Raw genomic sequence first — 17,108 nt, forward strand, 5'->3', positions numbered from 1 at the left:
GTCAGGGCACACACACAAGCTGCTCGCACGCCTCTCCGCGAGCATCGATCGATGGGGGAGTGCACACACACTCACACACACACACACACAAACAGGGCAGCCTCTGCAAATAACTGCTTGTTAAGTTAAAATTAAACTCTGCACAAATATTGACCTTTGGAGGGGACACAAACTCTGCCGATATATTTACCAGCTTTATAAATGGGCCTGACCACAGTGCCCTATATGCTGAGCTGGAGGAGACAGGGGTTGTGGAGGTGCCCAAACGACGTGCATCTCACCCCTCCCCGAATGGGGCTTTCCCCGGACAATGCCACTGTACCCCCCAGCTGCCCCCCACCCTCCCTGAAGTCTCCACTCCAGCCTGAAGGAGGATGGATGGTGGGCATGAGGATGAGCTGGATCCACTTTTCGCCCCTAGTTCACGGTTTCTCAGGGGAGAAGCCAGCAGCTCACAGACAGCCCTGGAGCACCCAGGGGAAGCTCTTGTCCCTTCTGGGCTTGTGAAATTGGTCCAGCAGAGCAGTCCCAAAGCTCGCCCTCATCCTCCAACCCTTCCAAACCTCTGCACTGACCTAAGCCTCACTGTCTGGCAGGGGCACCCACTGCCAAACCTCAGTTGCCCGGCATTCGGGCAGGCTGCTCTGCCCATGAGTCCGTGCCCCTTCTGCAGAGCAGCCGGCACATCCTGGGGGGTTCCCATCTCTCGAGGGGGACCAAGAGCCCAGGGCTTGGTCCTCCATCTGGGAAGGCTTCAGGAGCTACAGAAACACCAGCAGCCTGCAGCCGAGGGGACAGAAAGCACCCAGTGACAGAAATGATGTGAAGAGAAGGCACAGCACTGCTCTGTGGTGGGAAGTTACCCCTCGCAAACCCACCAGAGCTCTCAGAAGGGGTCGACATGCCCAGCGGAGGATACTGGGGGATGCAGTGGGACTGGGAAAAGACTTTGGGCAAGGTGTTTCCCCAAGGATGGCTAAACCAGCTTGGCTGTCATGGAAGAAGCAGCAAGCTCTTCTCACAGCCTACACCTAGGGTAAAGCACAGGAGGCAAGTTGGAATAAAGGGTGGCTTTTGCAGGCAGAGGATACGAATGGGATGGCACAGGAGGCAAGAGCATTTCTCAATGATATTAAACTCTTCAGGGCAGTCAGAAAAACTGCTGAGTGCAACAAGTTGCTGTTAAATAGCTGGGCAATGAAGGAGGCATGAAATCAGTGCTGACAAATGCAGCACAAAGGACATGGAGAACAAGTCCAGCTATGTGGTGCACGGTGCAGGGGAGACATCCCCTTGTTAATGCAAGGGGAACACACAAGCCCGGGCTCAGCAAGACAGAAGAGGACCCTGAGCATCCCGAGGAGACCAGGATGAGGCCAGTGTGCCTGGGGCTGTCACTGCCCCTCAATGCTTGGCCAAAGAGGGTGACGGGGCAGCGGGCACAGGGTCCAGCCAAGCATGCACCAGCAGGCAGCGGTCCTCAGTGTGCAAGAGGGATGACGGAGGGTGGATCTAGGCAATGGCGCCTTGAGCACGCAAGCCCAAGGCTGCGCATGGCCAGGAGAGGGGTGCAAAGGGGGTGTGCATGCAGCAGGCACAACTCCTGCACCAAGAGCAGTGCGTGCACCAGCTCGTCGGTGGGAGGAAGGCTTGTGCCCGCGCCAACTGCCCGGTCCCTGGCCCCAGGGATGCAGGGAGGAGAGCACGACACATACAGCAGGGGATGCCCAAGTTCCAGCTCTCGGAAATACTGAATAGAGTCTTATTCAGGCTGATGTAAAACACTGTTAAAACACACAAAAATCCTTTGAGTAATGGGCGAGCGGGAAAGAGGCATCTATAATTAACAGTAACTGTTCGAGACGGTCGCTGCCCAGAGACGTGTACTGTGCAAAACCACTTGAAAAGGCCTCGTCTGAAAGGCGAAGCCTGGGGTTTTTCAAGAAGCCCGTCATGTAACGATCCCGGCCCTTCCAAAATAATTCTGCCATATTAAAAAAACCCAAAACCTCAGCTTAATCGCCCTGCAGCACTGGGACTGGAGAGCTCTGAGAAGAGGGGAAGGGAAGCAAAACCGGCTTCCAATTAGAGCCTCGTTAGAAAGGAAAGCTGGGGAGCTATTAGAGAGCGGGCCAGGGGTGAGCTGAGCTAAGCTGAGCCAGCTGCCTGGAGACCCACTGCAGGAGGGGTGTCCCCACCAGGCCTGCCCCTTCTTCCCCCTCGGTGGGCGCTCTCAGACCCCAAGGGTGGCACTTGGCCTGAGCAGGTGGAGAAGAGGTTGCTGCAGTCTCATCCCTAAAAGTTCCCCCTGGGAAGTCTTGGCCCTACACAGGGCAAGGTTTGGAGATGTTCATGGAGCTGTGCAGGGAGTGCTGGGGATGGGAGAAAGGGGAATTGTGGCTAGAAGGATGCTGCAGCTGGAGAGGGGAAAGGAAACAGGGGTCTGTGGGCTTCATTGCCTCCTCCTGCCCTCAGAGGCACAGAGCTGGGGCCAGAGACTGCCCCAGCCTGCGTGTTCCAGTGACACCAGGATGGGGGTCCCAACTCTGCCAAGCCCTGGGTTGCAGCAGCAGGGGGGGGGGGGGGCGGAGAGGACAGTCCCACTGTGAGCGCATCCATCCTCCTGCCCTGCATCCACACCTTGCCACCTTCCCTGGCACACCAGTTCCCTGTCCCCTCCCATGCAGACCAATGTCTTCCAGTGCCTGGCATGCCTGCAGCCCAAGGATGGCTCGTGCAGTGGCTACTGCCAGTCATCGAAGTGCCAGAGCCCAGCCAGGTTGGCATGAATGCCCGGGCATCATCGCCCACAGCACAAGTTCAGCCACAGCATCCACCCCAGGCCATTTCCTTCATCAGCTCTCAATTTTGCCCACCAGCCCTGTCTGCCCAGGCCAGGGCACTGGGCACCCGCTTGCCTGCCTGCAGGCTGGCTCCGGGGCTGGCCGGACGGGAGGCACGCTGCCCAGAGCAGCCTCCCCTTCCCATCCCACAGCCTGGGACCCATCCAACACAAAGTTAATTTCTAACCATGGGTAACCACCAGTGCCTGAGCTGGGATGATTTATCCCCTATCTGCCTGGGTTGGATTTATGAGCCACACATCCCCTAGGCTGCGATAAAGGCCATGTCTGTGCTCCTCCATCTCCCCCTTGCCGTAGCCCCTCCGTGCAGACCCACTGCCCCCCCCATCTACAAGCCTTCCCCCAGCACGGAAACCTGACAGCCCGCAGAAGAACAGTAAACAGCACAGAAAATAGCACACGTTGGAGGCCAAGGAGAGACACGCCGGCCGGGGAAGCCACAAATGATTCCTGCTTTCGGGACCTGTTCAAGGAAACAGAGTGGGACGTATCCTGGGCTCCCACCAGCCTTCAAAAGGGGAGAGGGGAGCTGCTATTAATAGCCAAGCCAGGGCGCTGCTCGCTCACAGGGCAGGGTAGGACAATGCCACCGCCACGCTGGGGATGGCCGGGTGGAGAGGAGCAGTCCCTGTGGCACCAGCCGGAGGCAGCGCTGGGTGGGAGCAGGCATTTCCCCTACAAGTGGGAATTCACATGCAGGGTGGAAAATCCCTCAGCCTATCAGCCCAGCATAAAGGCCAGGAGAACCAGGAACCCAAAGCAGGGCCAGGTGCTGCTACATTTGCCCCTGACAAACAGCACTAGGCAGGGGGTGCCAAGGGAGGGCTCATCCGTGCACCTGCTTGTCCCAGTCCATCCTCCCCTGCACACGATGCTCAGCAGCCCAGCACCTGGGCACGATGTCATGGGGATGGCCCAGGTTTGCACTTCAGGCTGCTCTAGGGTCTGACCCGGCTGAAGGGGTGTGTCACCTGGCTTCTTTTTAAACAAGGTCTGAGCCTTCTCCCCCTGTGCTGGGAACATGACCAGCCCCTGTGCAGCGTCAGGCATTACTGCAGGGCTGGCAGTCTCTGCAGCATGCCAAAATGTGCGGGGAGCTGCATGCACCTTGCACCTGGGTCCATATTCTGTCCCTCCGTCAGCCAGAGGCTGCCTTGCAGCAGCCGAGATGCAGTGAGCCTTGTGCAGCAGTGCCACTGCCCCGCCAGCCAGGATGGCATCACCCTTCACACCACCACTGAGCCCTTCCAGTCCCTGCAGCCAGACGGATGCACAGCCCAACAGGCGGGCAACCTGGCCAAACAGAGTGTGGTCCTGAGCTGCACTGAGCAGCCCAGCCCAAAGCAGCCCCCCTGCCAGTGGCAGCCAGCTGGGGAGGGGGCAAGGGGCAGCAGAGACGGCCCTGGGGTTTGCAGGATGAGGCTGCAAGGAGCAGGATGGATGAGGCTGCAAGGAGCAGGATGGATGAGGCTGCAGGCAGCATCCTGGCTCTCGGGGCAGGCACTGCCAGCCCCCCGCCAGCCCCCAGCCCTCTGCAGTGCTGATAGTGGCAGCCCCGGCAAGGGAGAGAAGAGAGCCTTGTTCTGGGGCCAAGACTAAGGCGATTCAGTGCTCTGCTCCCCTGAGGTTTCTCGGGTGAAACCTGGCTCTGTAATGGCTGTGTCTGTAAAACGTATGGAAATGCCCATAAAACCTGTATCAAATCCTATATGGATATATATGGATACATGGAGAGAACTATGAAATTAGGAACATGCGGGGAACTGGGGCAGGACGGCTCCCTGCGAGCCGTAAAAACACACAAGTGAAAGGCAGGGGAGGCGGGAGCACAGGGAGCCGCGCAGACAGGCCGGCACGGCCAGGAGCCAGGGGAAGGGCACCCTGGCTCCGCGCTGCACAGTTCTGCTGAGACCTGCGCCCATGGAAAGCCACAGGGATGGAAGAGGGACCTGTCCGTGGGGCAGCAAAAAGAGCTGGCACCGGCTGAGCACAGCAGAGTGGCTGATGGCAGCCCCGGAGATGCACCAACCTGTATGTCCCTTCGGGGATGCCCCATCCCCGAGGGCAAGTGCCAGTGCAAGAAGCTGGCACGGCATCTACTAGAGCAAGCGGCTCCTGGTTTTATTCCAAGGGCACACACCAAATGCAAAGCACATGTGCATCCCCAAACACGCAGCACTCCTGAGACAGGCCCCCAGCACAAGGAGCTCTTATGGGGTATCTTCATGTGGGCTGGGCTGCGTGCCCTGCTCTGCAGGGGTCGTGATGTAGCAACATGGGCAAAGGGACGTGCTGAGCAGCAAGCAGAGCCTTGCTGCCATCAGCATCCCATCATATATACCTGCCATGAGCCAGCCGAGTCCCTATGATCCTACAGAGCAGACTTGCTTTTTCTTGCAATCGCATCACTTCGAGAGCTGAGGTTTTAGGAAAAATCTCTAATATCAACAGGTTTTGCAGAAAAATCATAAATGAATAGGCAGACAGAGGGCCCTTGCCAAGGAGTAAGCAGTAAATGACGAGAGAGGAGGTGAGCCGTGGCAGTTTGCTGTCACCACTGGCACTGTTTGCTCCTTGCACTGTGCTGGTCAGCACCCAGTTGGCTCCAGTCCTTCTTGCCTTGCCCCAGCTGGGACCCCACACCCAGCCCTCTGCTGCTCCCACCGAAACCCTTCTCTCCTTGTAGCCCTCCCAAAGCAGAAAACAGGCCCAGAACCCCGAAGTTTGGAGCTTAATCATTTTCCCTGATCCATTTGCCATGAGAGCAGTGAGCATGGGGGGATCTGTGCAGCAGGGAAACTCAGGGCAGGATCCAGCCCCAGGCATGTCCCTGCTCCAAACCCACACGGGGCTGACGTTGTGGTGATGTGGGAAAGCTCCTTGGCCGTTCCACCCGGTGTCCCTGCTGCGTGACAGCCCCTACGTGGCTCCCTGCTGCACCACTAACCAGGGCAAAAGCACAATGCTGGTACCAGCCCCGCTGCCCAGAAGAATCCCTGCCACAGAGCCTGCAGCCGAGCGACGCAGACATGCAGTGCCTGGGATGCAGAGCGGCAGTGCTTGGGACACAGAGATGCGGTGCTGGGGCTGCAGATACAAAGCTGGGATGCAGAAACGCAATGCTGGGGCTGCAGAGATGCAATGCCAGGGCTGCAGTGATGCAGTGCCCAGGATGCAGAGGTGCAGTGCCGGAGCTGCAGCCACACGCAGCTGGCCGCGGCGGGCCATCAGGTGGCCACTGACCAGAGACGGGGCGCCATCTGCCGCGTCCCTGTCACACGCCAGTGCATGGTGTGTCCCCAAACCCACCAGCACAGAGCCAGCTGCCGTACTCAGCTCGGCGGGCGTGGGGAACCAGGCCCAGCTGCAGGCAGGGAGCACGCTGCCCACTATGATCACCCCTGTCCCCTTCTACCTGCAGGTGTGACAACCAGGAAAGTTCACAGCCCCCAGACAGGATGGGTGCAGGGCAAGGTTTGGTGCTTCTGGGGTGCAAGGGCAGCCCACAGCACTGGGGCAGGGGGAGGAGGTGACAGTGCTGGGCAGCTTTTGGGGGACAGGTTTATGCGGTGCCCCACCAAGGCAGGGGTGCCAGGCAAGGACAGGGCTGCAGAGGCTGGAGACCACGCCAGGCTGCAGGGGAGAGCAGGGGCACTGGACAGTCCCTGTTCCCAGGTGCAACTCATGGGTCTGCCCAGCTCCAAGCTCAACTGGGCAGCCACAAAACAGGGCAGAGCCCAGGGAGAGGCGGTCCCCAAATCTGCACAGCTCATCCTGCGCCAGCAACTGTGGCCCTTGCTCAGCCCTGGCTGGTGGCGGGTTGGCACCTTCAGCTCTGCACAGCGCCACCTTCCTGGGCACCACGCTGCCAAGCAGGTGAAAAACACGCAGGGGCCACGCAGTCGAGGGATATGACATGAATATGGATGAGGCTGAGTGGATTCATGAATATTAACTCCCGTTGTGGCTTTCAGGAACATCAACGCGGCACAAAGATCTAATATTACTCTTGGCTAAGCAAATGCAGCGATATCCTCACGTCAACCCTGCCAGGACCGTGCCAGGCGTGCCCCAGCTGGCTGGGACAGGGTGGCATGCCTGGCCCCAGCCCATGTCCCCAGGCTTTGTGCTCCAGCTCTCCCGCAGCCTGGGGGAGTGGGACGGGAGCCCCGCTCTCTGTGCAACCCCAAGGTCCTGAACTGCAGGGAGCAAGAGCAGGCTGGCACGGACCCGACTGCTCTGTGACGGCGGCACCTGCGCCATGCCAGGCACAGGTGGCCGCGGCACCCCAGGAGCCAGCCGAGGGCTGCTGCCTGTGGGGCTGGCACACCCCGCAGCTGGGGAAAATGGCACTGACTGGCTCCAGCCCCTCTGGGCAAGGGGCAGCCCAAGCTAGCAGGGTCTGCATGGGCCAGTAATGCTTTAAAAAGCATTGTTGATGAAGGTTACGGAGCCAGAGGAAGCATCCTCCAGGGACCTGGGGGTGCCTGAGCATCCTTCCAGCCATGCCACTGGCAGGGTCCAGAGGACGGGATGGCAGACAGGGCCCCAGGGAGACACAAGGACGGCAGGAGGGATGTGACTGCATTTGGGACACACACCTCCTCCCCGTCCTTTGGGCAGGATGGAACCTGGAGAGCAGCTCCCCTGGGGCTTCCTAAGGACCCCAGGCCAGAGAGCTCCCAGGACCCAAGGAGCAGCCACACTGAGGGCCATGGGGATCTAGGGATGCTCCCGCAGACACGTCCTTCCTTCCTCTGCCCCAATATCCATCTGCATCTCCCCTCAGCAGCCACAGCTCCCAGGTCAGTACTGCTGCCAGCAGGGACACAACCGAGAAGGATTTTAGGGGTGTAAACCCCTTGGCTTGGCAGAGCATCCCACCACGCTCCTCCAGCTCCAGTACCGTGGGCCACCTGCATCCCCTTGGCGAGGCTGGCAGCCTTGGGGCTGGCGCGGTGGTCCCTGGGCACGGCGGCAGGATCCTGCACTCGGATGGTGCAGCACGAGGTCACGCCCAGGCCCGTGAACCTGGGCAGGCACAGGGGAGACCTTCTAGTCGCACAATTACCATATTATGTAGCACTAATAAAAAAAAAAGGGGGGGGACAGGGGGGAAAGGCTTGAAGTTTTCTTAGTGCCACATAGTAAAGTATTTATAGAAAGCCAGGCGTGAATGGGCTGCTCACAGGCTGCACTCCTCCTCGGCGTCAGGATCTCCAGGAATTATTCTGTGCAGTCACATTGTTGTATTCACCCAGAGATTGAGTTTAATTACAGACACACGGGCAAACAGGCTGTCAGTGTTCCAGCCTCGCCAGGGAAAGGGCAACTGAGCTCCCTTTAATGAACGTATTTTAAAAAGACCCAAGGTTGAAATACAGAGGGGGAGGAGGGGGGCTGCAGAGGCAGCGCTGGGGGCAGCAGGGATAGGGAGAAGGGGCAATGGGGGGGGGTCATGGGGTACTGGGAGAGCTGCAGGGGCTCTCCGGGTGGGGGAATGGGGCTGGGATGCTGGGGAGAGGATGGGGCCGGTGGGTCCAGGGAGTGTGGAGCACACAGAGCAAGAGGCGCATGGACCAGATGTGGCCAGAGCTGCTCGCAGGATGCAGGGCCCCAAGCGTCCGCTCTGCACGGGATGGCAGATCCCTTCGGAGACCCAACGGAGCTTCCCAAAGAAAATGGGGGGGAGTGGGGAGGGCTACCAACTTATTACAGAGCGGGGTATAAACAGAACAAATAAATATAGAGCTGCTTTATTACAAGGCTGGCCAGCTCTGGTGGCTGGCTGATTACAGGGCAGGCTGCTCCAGTGCTACGCAAGCCCAGACCTCAATAAAGGCCAGATTGGAGCTGCCTTTTGCTCATTGACAACTTCGGCGTGCTTCTGCCGTGCTGCCCAGCTCCAGTGCGCCTCTGGCTGCCCCCGCACCCCAGCACGGGGCGACGGGGAAAATAAAAGCTTAAACAAATAGTGACTAAGCGATGAGCAGGGGCAGGCAGGATCAGCAGCCTTGCAGACAAGCACTAAAAATACAGTTTATTTTCCTAAGGAGCCAGCAACTTCCAAAACTGGAGGTTTAAACAAAAAAAAAAAAAAAAAAAAAAGGAAATAATAAAATGCCATAAGAATTATAGATCCATGGCGGGGGTGGGGGAAAGACCCAAGAACAAGGAAAGAAAAACACAGTGATGAGTAAGACACACACATGACGTACATAAATACACCGAGACGGAAACGCATAAGCCTCCTGCACACAGAGGCACACGCAGGCACACGAAGAGGCACACGTGCGTGGCCAGCTCTTGGCTCCCAGCGGGGATGAAGCCAGCCCATGCTCCCTCCTCTGCCCGAGGCCGAGGGCATTAACCTCTGCACACATGCACACATCTTTCCAGGGCTCAGGCTGAAAGGGCACTTTGTCTCCTGGTCCCCGGCACTCCCTACACCTGGGCTCCCATGCCATCACTGGTGAGGCAGTGGCCGCTGTCCCCAAGGGCTCCTGTGACCACCTCTGTGATGAATCCCTGGCACCCAGCACAAGCCACGGACCCTGCGGTGGGGTGGAGGGTCAGGGCACAGACCCAGCCAGGCCAGGAGCCTCCTGGCTGGCAGATGAGGCAGCCCCATGCCCGGGCGGCCGGCCAGCACGCCAGACCCCAGCGAGCCCGCAGAAGATGAGGGAGGGATGGAGACCGGCACGTCCATGGGGCTGTGGGTCGGGAGGTTTTAAAGGAGTTGATTTAGTATTGTCTCACCTGCCTTGAAACAGTCACTTGAGCAAGGGATGGAGGTTGCCTCGGGTCATCGTGGTGCTGAACAGAGCCCTTATAGCACAGGCCTGGAGAAAGGGGCTGCTTTGGGACAAGCCAGCTCCCCTGGGCACAGCTGGGTGGGACTGATGTGGTCCCACATGCCCCCAATGCACAGCTCTGCCAAGGAGACGCTCCCCCAAACACCTCCTCACAGTGATGGATGAACATCACCCTGACCACCAGCCCCACCAAGCCCATATGACGCCTCAGCACCACTGCACCCTCCCCAGGGCACGAGTTTGGGAGAAGGGGCAGAGCTGGAAGGGAAAGCAAGGCATTCCCGGTGCTGTGCAGCTTTCCTCAGCAGTTTGCAAGGGTCCCTTCCCAGAAGGCATCACCGTGTGCCCCCAGGGACCCCAGCCCCACACACTGCCCACCATGCTCCGCAGCAAAGCCTGGCCGTGGTGCTCTTGGGGATGTTGCATGGGGCAAAGCGAGATACAGCAGAGCCCCAAATCTCCTTCCACGCCCCACATGGGACCAAGGCACCTGCCACCTCTGCACTTCTTCTGCCCTCACCATCCACCATCACCTGCATGGGCAGGTTCCCTGCCAGGCACTTGGTACACAGCACACGGTGAGCCCGGGGCCGGTCGGGGCCACCGCAGCAGCCCCCGCTCTTGTCTCCCCCACCAGCCCGGGGAGCGGAAAACGGATCTCTGCAAAGGGCAGCTCATGCGGAAGCTGTTCGCATCCCGTAGTGCGGGCTCGACGGGTGAGGAGCAGGGCAGCTCCCAGGTCGCCGGGTTATCGGATGATAACAAGCCAGCACAGCCCGAGCACGCGACTTCCAGCAATGCAAGGCCGCTTCCTTTGTTTTGGGAAAACAAGAGGGGAACAAGACCTTTTCTGGCACGTTCTTGCCCGGCCTGAAGCTGTCCCCCACTTGCACCGGCTCAGAGAGGAGCCGTCCCCTCTGCCCCGCTCCTGGCAGGAGGAGGGGGCCGGGGCCAGCCCTCGCCCTTTTCGCCTTTCCCACCTCCGTGAGGAGCAGGGCTGGAGTCAGTGACGTGCCGAGCAGCGCTGGACGGCTGCTCCTTGCATCTGGTGAGGGTCCCAGCTGCCTCTCCAGCCTGGCTGTGCCATGGGCTTGCAGCCCCATCAGAGAGCTCCTGGTCCTGCCTGCAGAAGCCTATCTCCCAAGCACCCTGAAAGGGTGATGCTAAGGCTCAGGGGGGCCAAGACACTCTCGCTTTGGGCTGCAGGGACCCTGTCGTGGTAGGGTTAGCTTAACGCCTCCCCCATCTCCAAATGCAGGGCTGAGCCCTGTATTAGGGCAGTGGAGCAGCACAGGGTGGCAGAGGGCTTTGGGCAGCCATTCCCACCTTCCCCTCCATCCCATGGACCTGCTCCATCCCCACAATGCTACCCACCGCTCCCCGGAGAACTGCGGGTTTGATGGGGGTGTGGGAGACCCCCCCCCACCCCTTCCCCAGCGGAGGAGGAGGAGGAAACATAATAAGAAAAATAAAATTTATAAGCGAGGCAGTAATTACAGTGTGGCTACAAAAGGCTGCCTCCTCAGGGCCATCATTATGCGGCTAAATTTAACGCCCCGCACGGCTGCTCGGAGGGGGGGGAGCCGCGTCCCGGGGCTCTGAGCATCCACACAGACGCCGGCTCCTGCTACCTTCCCTCCGTGCCGGCCAGGGCAGCACAGCTGAACGGCAGCCAAGAAAGCCATAAAGCAGGTCAGAATTTTTTTAATAGTCTATTTACCAAGATGCTGTTTTTACTGCCGAGGTTTCTCTCGTTTTATCTCTGGCTTTTTTTTTTTCCCCTCGCTCTCTCTTTTTCCCCTGACTCCTAAACAGACTGGGCTGTATTTTCTGTTTTAGGCTCCTCTCTCTCACTTGCTCTAAATACTATTTTCAGAACTCTAATTTTATATGGTATGTCCCTTTTTTTTTCTTTCTCTCTCTTTTTTTTTTTTTTTGGTAAATATTTGCCATGACTAAGCCAGGACACATCCCGTTTAAAAGGCTCCCATCCCACAAAACATCAGCCCTTTAATGACATGAATCTCATTAGCTCTCACCATGAAAAGAGGTATAGAAAGGGAGCATCACTCAGCCCCTCTGAGTTCCTCTATCTGCACAGACGTATATTTAGCCGTGTGTACTGTACAGTCACAGGAGGGGACAGTCTGGGCACACGCACACCACCTCATTCAGCCGGAGGGACCCAGAGCAGGGGCTCTTGGGACCAGTGGGTTTTGGGATATCCGTCTGCCTGGGATGGGGTTGGGAAGGGCTCTGGGCCCAGCGGAGCCAGAACTGGTCCCCAAGAGCTGGCAGCTGGGCACAGAGGAGCCTCAGAGCCCCTCCAAGCTGGGATCTGGTATCCTGTGAAGGACCTTGTCCAGCATGGGGGCCGGTTGTGCACAGCCCACCCATGCAAGGAGCAGGGCTGCGAGAGGAGCCCAGGCACTGCCCTCTCCATGTCCTCAGCCCCACCGGCCAGGTTCAGCACTGGGCAGCAGATGTCGGCTGCACACTTGGAGCTTGATCTGGAAGGGCCAGCACAGGGTCCTGGGAAAGGTACTGGGTCCGCCAGCCCAGAGAGGTTTCCTTACTGACGTGAGGGTCTGTCTGCGATCACCTACAGACATCAAACACCGGAGCTCGTGGAGCAACTGCAGAGAATCCCTGGGGAGCAAGCACAGCATCCCTCAGGAGCAAGCAGAGCTCCCAAGGGCTCAGGCTCTTCCAGCCTTCCTCCCAGCAGAGAAGGAGGCTCTGTCTCCATCTGTAACAGCACCTGCTGTTAGGGAACCTGTCCATCCACAGTCCCAGAGTGGGCATGATCATCCCTACTTTGGCATGGCCTTACCTTCCCCAGCGTGGTGGTCTTTTGCCACGGCATGAAGTCTTCCCTTCCTCAGCACGGTCATCCCTTCTTTGACACCGTCATCCCTTCCTCAGCACAGTCAGTCCTCCCTCAGGATGGTCACTTTTTCCTCTTGGTTCAAAGCTGTCTGGTACCAGAAGGTGAAACCCCAGGAGATGCCACAGGCTTCTCCATGTCTGAGTTGTCACCCACAGAGCCTGAAGCCAAACGCAACAGAAGAGGCCCATGGAGAAGAATTTGCTTACTCTTTCCCAGATCCTCTGTGCATTTTCCCTCTCATTTCTAGTCCAACCATGTTATGATGCTATTCGTTAGCCCCACCGCACCCCTACCATGCCAGCATCAGGTAAGCATGTTAGCATGACCTCCTCCTCCTCCAGAGCTGTCCCCAGCAAGCCAGGTGTGAAAGCTGTGCAAACATACTGCTTGAGCCCACAGCATGGCGCATGGCTGTGCTCACCACATTCACATGGGTGCTCCTCCACGTTTTGGGGGAGACAGCAAGAGAAATAAGGCAAAGAAGGGCTGCAGATGGGCAGTGCCGTGCAGGGACCAGCGCTGCTGCAGATGTTGCACTGACTGAGCAGCACAAGCTCTCCAACCCATAAATAAACATGGGGGGATTTCACTTCCCCACTATTTTTCTTTAAATTGCTTTAAAGATTGGGTTTCAGCAGCCGAGGAGACCCAGCATTAACCAATACCACCAGCTCAGGCAGCAGATGCCCACAGTCAAAAGATAGCACACCCACGCTGGCTGCATGCATAGTCTCTGGTGTGGGACCCTCTCTCCGACAACTGGGCCACATTTCCAAGAGTTTCCACAACCCGGAGAGCAAGACACAACTGGAAGGGGAGACTCACACTTCCCCAAGTGCATGGCTCCCAGAGCTGGGGCTTTCTGCAGCCGTGCCGGGAGCTGGAGCCCGTGTGCCGGGCAGGGCTCCATGCGCGCATGCACTGCTGAGCCAGGCTCCCCCCTGGCCCCCAGCAGCCAACATTAATTCATTAACAGTCCCATTAACACCCAGCTGTGGTTTCCCCCCAAACTCAGGCAGGGACCTGCTCCCCTGTGACAGCTGCTGACAGGCCAAGTTTCCACCTTCAGCCCTTCTGGAGTTCTGTATAAAAATAAGTGGGGCTTTTTTTTTCAAAAGGAAAACTGTATTTCCCCTATCCACATGCCCGCGCACACGTGCAGGACTCGCAGCAGGAATTTGCTCCAATTTCCCCCACCCACAAACACATCGCCTTTGGCCAGAGACCAAATGTGGGCATTTTCAGCCCAAAATATCAGGTTTTTCAGCACCCAGAAGTCAAGAAGCTGGGTGAACCCCAGCTGGGCTAAATAGGGCACCCGCTCCCTGGCCAAGGGGTGCTGTGAGACCCAAGGGTGCTCCTGCCGGGGCCTCATCCAGCAAGGCAGCTGCCAGCGCCTCCAGAGGAGTTGCCCTCCTGGCATGGCTAAGCATCCTGTTTGGGATCTGGTACCCAATTTCTATTTTCCCCTTTTCATCGGCTTTCACAGACAGCCGTGAGCACCAGATGCTCCAGCATCCCAAGGAGATGCCCGGCCCAGCACCTACTTGGGACCTGTTACCCAACATCTGTTTTCTCCTTTTTCACATCACCATCTTTCCTCAACAGCCATGAGCACCAGCTGATGTTCAGGAGGCAACCCCTGACCCTCCAGAAGCCCTAGACCACCCCATGCCCCAGAGGGGCCCATATCCTTGCCATATCGCATCCAGCTGCACACCAGGCTCTGCAGTCTGTGTCAGCAGCACAGGAGCTGGCTCTCTGGGGCTCTCACTGGGAAACTGGAGACCAGGGAGCAGAGATCTCCATGTGAAATGCAGCCCCTGGGGAATCACAGCACCACTTGGGGCTGGCAGGGCGTGCTACCTTGGGTATGTCACCAACAGGGTGGTTTCAGCTCCCTGGAGAGGACAAAGCAAGGGCCACCTATCTCCCAAGGTGCCTGGCTGCTAGCTGATCACCCTGCATTCCTCTGATCCAGAGGTGTTCACCTCACCAAAAGTCCTCTAACTACTCCTTCCTTTAAATAGCAAAGCTCACAAATGCCCTATACGGCTCCGTGTCTATACGTTGTCTATATATTTGTGTACACACACATGCACACAACACACAGAGATTTATTCGTGTTTTCAGAGTGGTTCAGGATACATTCCAGGACGAAATTCCAGCCAGTGCTGGAGCCAAGAACATCAGTGGCCCCAGCGTTCGCTGCCCCCTCTGCCTGCGCACACACTAAATACGGAAAGGGAGAGGTATAAATAGAGAGAGAAATACATGAATGGCCCTGTTTCCTTACGCAGACACATAGGACGCAAAGGTCTAAGCCGAGTGGGAGCAGGCAGCCTCAGAAATCTGATGGCTGTGCCCCCTGGGGTGCAGGCAGCAGCACCCGGGGATGGTGTGTCTAGCTGTTTGGTACCACCTCTGCATGGGCTGGCACAACTGGCAGAGGCTATGGGGGCATTGGCCCAAGGGATAGGGAGGGAGCAGCTCTCAGAACCACCAAAAAAAGCTGCCTGTGGGTGTCACAGGAGAAGGGGCACAACGGGGGGTATGGGGGGAGCTGGGGAAGGGCTTAGGACATGCAAGGAAGTGGTGAGTGAGCCCAGCAGCCTGTTCTGCACACTGCAGGGGTGCAGGGAGCTGGGGAAGGCAGCACTGAGGGTGCAGGCAGCACCACTCCTCTGCCCTGCCCGTGGCCAGTGGAGCTGGAAATGCCCCAGTCTGGACCCTATCAGCTGGGGATGAAGAAGTTGCCACGTCCCTTGCTGACACAGAGCAGTGCCTATAGAGCCCCATCAAAGTCCACCTTGTTCTCCTCCCCAAAAGGTCCTTTGCTTGTAGAAGCTGCTGCCACATCCTGAGCCAAAGGGCCGGGACAGGCGACTGAGGGGTGCAGCGGCGAGGGGCAGACCATGCTCGGCACCTTCCCCCCACCAGTCATCCTCGCATCCCCCCTTTGCCCTGCTCTAACCCAAACACAGCCCCAGCGAGCTCACCCTGGCGAGGCTGGGACCCCAAACATCTGCACACTCCCCGCTGCCCCCGACGCACCCCAGGGCCGGGCAGCTGCCTGCAGCCGCGGGGCCAGCAATGCCCAAGATGTGGGAGCAGGGCTGGGGGTGGCAGCGGGGGGATTGCTGCTTTGCTTTCCGGAGGGGGAAGGGGCTCTCCCCCTTCAATGCGCCCGTTTGAGCTGAGGCCTGGCACTGGCTCAAACCACCGCTTGCTGACACGAGATCAATCATCCCCCGAGCTGAACTGCTCCCCAGCAGCACCGCACGGCCGGTGCCCATGAATGGGCTGGGGCCTCTCCCGCAGCAGCAGGGTCTGGCCCCTCCTGCCAGATGGCCTGTGATGCCCCTCTGCTTGCTTGCAGCAGCACCCGGCACGGCACAGCATCGTGTGGCACGGCACAACATGGCACAGCTTTACATGATGTGGCACAGCTTTACATGGCATGGCACAGCCCGACATGATATGGTACAACCTGACATGGTATGGCACAGCATAGCACGGCACGGAGAGATGAGGAAGGCTCCAACTGCAAAGGAGGATTCCCTGCGTGTGCCAGACCACACACCACTGCAGAGCCAAGGGCCGTGCAGTACCCCAGGTAGGGTGGTTGTGATGGAGCTTGTCCATCCCTCCATCCCTGGTGATGCTGGGCTGAAGTGTGACCAAGCAGGCAGCTGCCTGTACCTGGCCCAGGTGCCACCTGCCCTCTACAGTGGCAGTGCCAAAGCTGTGGCCACGCACAGCCACAGTCACAGGGGGTCAGGCTGCAAACTCACATCCCCAGGAGGAGCATCCCCATGGGGCTTCCAGGACAGCAGCCACTGCTGCCACAGCACATCCCCATCCCTGGCAGATACAAGGGCTGGAGCAACCACGGTCAGCCCGGCCCTAGCCTGGCTGCTGGGGGCTCACTCCTTGCCCATGGTCTGGGCATTATTTTGGGCAGGCTGCTGCCCTGGGGTGCCTGTGCCAAGTCTGGTTTTAGCAGCGTGCAGCTCCACTGACTCACTGCTTGTGCAAGCGGCCTGTGGCTGCCGGCGGCGGCCCAGAAAGCGAGACCAGGCTGGGCTCCCCCTGCCTGATCGGGCCTCACCAAATAAATAAATAACGCCACAGCACCGACCACCACATGCCTCCATGGCAAACACCACAGGGGGGCTGGTGCCCACGCAGTGGTCAGCACCCACGCAGCGATGAGCACCTGTGCTCCTCCCCAAATGCCCCTCCATGAGCACAAAGTGCTGGCCGCTGTCCCACATTCCCCTTCAGCCATCAGATGTGGCACTCTGTCGGTGCCGGCATGCACACTCCTGCTCTTGCACACACACTCACGCTGAGCACAAGCGACCCTCTGCTCCTCCTGACTGCAGCAGCGTGCAGCTCCTTGTGTACATGTGTGTGCAGGGCAGCGTGTGCTTTGCTGCCCCCCAGCATGGCCACAGCCCACCATGTTTCCAGTGTGGGAAATGGACCCCAGCGCAATGATGAGATGGGGTGACCAAAGTTTGTTCAGGAATGAAG

At 58.6% G+C, this 17,108-nt stretch overlaps 1 protein-coding gene across 1 annotated transcript in view; it reads right to left on the bottom strand.

Annotated features, from left to right (window-relative positions):
* The window catches only part of NHEJ1 (non-homologous end joining factor 1), a 43,989-nt gene that overhangs the window by 16,889 nt on the left and 9,992 nt on the right, over positions 1–17,108 (bottom strand). The window lies entirely within an intron of this gene.

Source organism: Leptosomus discolor, chromosome 5 (genome assembly GCF_034619465.1).
Source record: "Leptosomus discolor isolate bLepDis1 chromosome 5, bLepDis1.hap2, whole genome shotgun sequence".
In the NCBI taxonomy this organism is placed as follows: domain Eukaryota; kingdom Metazoa; phylum Chordata; class Aves; order Leptosomiformes; family Leptosomidae; genus Leptosomus; species Leptosomus discolor.